Source organism: Monopterus albus, unplaced genomic scaffold (assembly GCF_001952655.1).
Source record: "Monopterus albus unplaced genomic scaffold, M_albus_1.0 scaffold98.1, whole genome shotgun sequence".
NCBI classification, from domain to species: Eukaryota; Metazoa; Chordata; class Actinopteri; order Synbranchiformes; family Synbranchidae; genus Monopterus; species Monopterus albus.
Genome location: NW_018127978.1, coordinates 2,547,849 through 2,552,486, shown reverse-complemented (window position 1 = coordinate 2,552,486; position 4,638 = coordinate 2,547,849).

The window sequence follows — 4,638 nt, the reverse complement described above, 5'->3', positions numbered from 1 at the left end:
ACTAACTGTGATCTCACAAATCATGCTCATATGTGTAACACCTTACATGGTGTTCAAGATTTTTTTACTGAATACTGAAGGCTGAATACATATGCACACCACAGTTTTCAGATTTTTATTTGTAAAAAATCTTGAACACCACGTATCATTTTCCTTCCACTTCACAATTACACGATTCTTTGTGTTGGTGTATCACATAAAATCCTGATAAAATACATTTAAGTTTGTGGTTGTAATGTGACGAAATGTGGAAAAATTCAAGGGGTATGATTACTTTTGCAAGGCACTGTACACCAGTCTGCACAGTGCACCTTAATACTAATGTAGTTCATATACAGTACGTATTGTATGTTACACGAGGTTACATGCTATCTTCTTTAAATAAATGCGTGTAACAAATATCTATAGTGTAATTTTTCACTGCTGTACACTAAATGTCACTCCATAATGTCCGTTATTATAATGTTTGCCTAAGAAGTGGCTCACTTAATGGAGTTCATCACAAGATGTGAATTGGAATTGAATTTACTGTGAAATAAGTAAATATTAAAGAGCTGTAGGTGCACTATTGCAATGTTAAACACTATTTACATTGTTTTTTCTTGATGTTTAAATCCAGAAAGGTGTTGATTTGACTGCCTGATCATTTTGGAGGCTGTAGTCTGTGCACAGTACAATTCAACTGTACAATTCCCATTTACTGGGGGACTGTTAGATTAGACTGGCCTATTTTTTTTCTTGTCATACCTAATAAAGTGACAATTGAGCATACTCCTTACTCTTATACAGCACTGGGTACATCCCAAGTCTCTTATACTGTATGATAGGTCTTGCATCCTTGGTGATTGGATGTTTCAGATGGAAGGTAAGAGGAAAGGACTTGTCTTTTCATTAATGTTTCCACAAGTCCTCTCTCCTCACGTTTTCCTTCCTTGTATGATATGTGGGCAGGACTAAGACACTAGAAGAAGATGTAAGTGGGAGAAACAGTGATTATAAGACATTTGGGATGTACTCACAGTCTGCACACAAGTAGGCTGCATTATTGTTAGACTGGGAATATATTAGCCATGATGGGATTAAGATGTAAATATCAGTCATTGTTCAATCTTTATTGATCTTATGGTTTTATTGTAACTTATTAATTACATATGGTACATCCCAAGTCTCTTAATATAGGCACCACCATTTCCCTCAATTGCATTTTTTCCTTGTGTTCCACCTCCGTAAGATGCGAGGAAAAAATTCAAGAAGTAAGGAACCGAGGAAATGTTAACAACATAAAACATCGTTTCCTTCAATCCCTCATCTGAAGCATCCAATCACCAATATTGAATGTTGAATGGTCTGCTGCAGCTTTGTGGAGCCAAGTTTACAATTTACACCCAGAACCAATGACAGCTACTGAAAACCACAGGATTAAAAGATAAAGCAGGAACATTTGTTCAAAGAGATGCTTAAAACATCAATTTAAAAACACAAGTAAACCTCAGTGATATTGACTACAAGTGGAATGGGAGAACTTTTATGCCTTCTTTTGTTAATGCAAAGATGGTGATGACACACACTATAGACATTTTAATGCAACAAAGGATGCATTTTATTGAAAATTAAAATAAAGCTGTATTAGAGGGTTCTCCCCCTTACTTATCACCATACAAGACAGTACAGTTGTCGATAATTTCAAAAACAAGGAGGGAAAAGAAAAAAGAAACCATGGAGAACATATTAGCTAAAAATACCTTCCCTGATTAGCTGTCATAATACACCACAAAATGAGGGAATGTACGTAGACTGAAATTGGAGTCATTCATTTTAGTAGCAACTCTCAGACTGAGTGAATGTGTGTCAGTGGAGAAAAAGAGAACTGCTGCAGAAAAAATACATCTATGACATGATGGACTTTAGCCTCAAATGTTCATCAGAATAGTGTGATGGAATGTGTCGACCAACAATAGACTGAAAAGCAAATACTAACATCAGCCAACAACTTTCTAAATAATTATATTTCTTCATCATCATTGCCAGGATAATTTCTGTTAACATTTTTATTGCTGTGAAAAGTTCCACTGGACTGAGCATGACAGTAACTTAAACATTTGGCACTATTCTGCTAACCATAAGGACATCAAGGATCAAAGTGGGTGGAAAATTCAATGGAAGGATAACAATTCATTGAATCTACAATATAATGTACAGTGCATCAAGAAAATAGTCACAGCGCTGTCTATATAAGGTCCCACAGTTAACAGTGCATGTCAGAGCACAAACCAAGCCATGAGGTCCAAGGAGTTGTCTGTAGATCTCTGAGACAGGATTGTATAAATGTATGAATTTCCCACAGGTGGACTCCAATCAAGTTGTAGAAACATCTCAAAGATGATCAGTGGAAACAGGATGCACCAGAGCTCAATTTTGAGTGTCATGGCAAAGGCTGTGAATACTTGTGTACATGTGATTTTTTTTTTTTGTTGTTTTTTATTTTTATTAAATTTGCTAAGATTTCAAAAAAAGTTTTTTTCACATTGTTATTATGAAGTATTGTTTATGGAATTTTGATGACAATAATGAATTTGGAATAAGGCTGTAACATAACAAAATGTGGAAAAGGGTAAGCGCTGTGAATACTTTATGGATGCATAGTATATATACACTCAACTCCATGTTTCTATACATCATCAGTAAATAGGTAATGTTTAATGAAATGAAGTATAAAATAAAAAACATTGTTTCCCACAATCCCTCCACTAAATAATCTCAGACAATCTCAACAGAAAACAATGGAGACACCAAATTTGCATATATAATTGTAGATCATCATTTTTGTTTTTCCTCCCAAAAGAACAGTACATTTTTTCACTATTTAGAGAATTTGGGAAAATCTGCATCCTAATAACCCCAAATGTCCTCCCACCTCACTAATGCAGGTGTATAACTGTAAATTGTACTGCATCAATAACAATGAACGGGGAGGAAATGTCAACAAAACTCATCAAGTACTGAGTATTTTTCATTCTGTGATGAAATATTTGCTAATGATTGTTAAAAACCTTCACAGTGGCTGAATACACCAGGGGGATATTTAATAAACCTGTCACAAATTACCATCAGGTGCAGAAAATATTGCGGCTGTAATTTATAAATTTAGTTGCATATTTACCAACACTGATGAGGTAATTGAGCACAGCCACAGCTGTGTTAATTTGAATACACATGCACTTTGGATCTGCTGCCTGAAGGCTGTTGCATATGTGGACGGAGAGGAAGTGTAGCAACACATTTTATAGTCAGACAAATATTATCGGTTGTTTTTCTTACTGTCATGATCAGTAATGGGCTTGCTTATTCCAATGTCAGGAATGACATATTTAGTTCTGAAAGCAATTACATCGTTTTTTTAATTAACAGCCCTTTTATCAATGTCAATTATAGTTAACATCAAGACCATCTTAATGTATTTCATGACCCCACATTGTTGTAGGAGACAGAACTGAAGCAGACTGAATGGTTTGCAAGACAGCTCAGGGAGATTCAGACTTGGACTCAGATCTAACATATATCAGATGATGAGAGACATATGGATGAGTCTGAACCTGTGATTCAAGAAGAACAAGAAGAGGATGCAGGAGGCTCGGATGAGCAGTCACAGATAAGCAGGAAAGACTTCATCCTCTGTGGACGAGGAGTAGCATGTATGATACTTTATCTTTGAAACTTAATGTTGAATTAAAGCTAATAATTCGAACTAAATTAAATGCACTATCTTGATTGAGACACACTGACCAAGTGCAAATTGTGCAAATATTTTAGCCACATGTAAGAGCCCCAGAAAATGACCTGATTAGCATTCAAGGCTGTTTTCAATGATTGAGCAAGGATTTGATATTAGCCATGATTTTATGACAAGTCAACTATGAAAAAGGTAAAGTGTACACTTTTTAACACTGTAAGCGATACTGGTATAACTACTACAATGGCACATGGTATTCTGCTTTGAACCTCCAGGTGGGAGAACGTACAGTAGGAACATTCCTTAAAAAAGAAAGAAAGAAAAAAGAAAGAAAATAAGAAAAGCCTGGAATTATTTGCATAGTTAGGCCTATCAATCCTATCAGGTATGAAAAACATCTTAATCATTGTTGAGCTCTGGGTATTTAAGCCCAAACCACTGATCTGAAAATGAAACATGATATAAAAATGTTTTGTTTTTTGTCCAACTCAAACAAACATATCAAATTTGAACAAGGAAATTGTTCCTGGAATACACTGATTAACTTTAGGGGTGCCTCAGTTGCCTTATATTCAATTATACAGTACAATGCCTGTCCTACCCCTCTCTCTCACTATGTTTTCTGTTTCTCTTCTACTGCTTTCAAACAAAGATAAAAAAAAAAATGCTACAAAAAACTTTCACTTCCATATAACTGATTTGGGCAGTTAACTCTTATTTGGTTGTTGTGAACTCTAGATTAGCCCTCTCCACTCTAGCAGTCCTGCTACTGGGACAAAGCTGTATCTGTTATTAAAATGTTACCACTTTGAGGACACAGCTTACCCAATGGTGAAAATTGATAGCATTACACTGTTGCACTACCGATCAAGAGTTTGGACACATTTTACCACTACAGTGAATGTGCA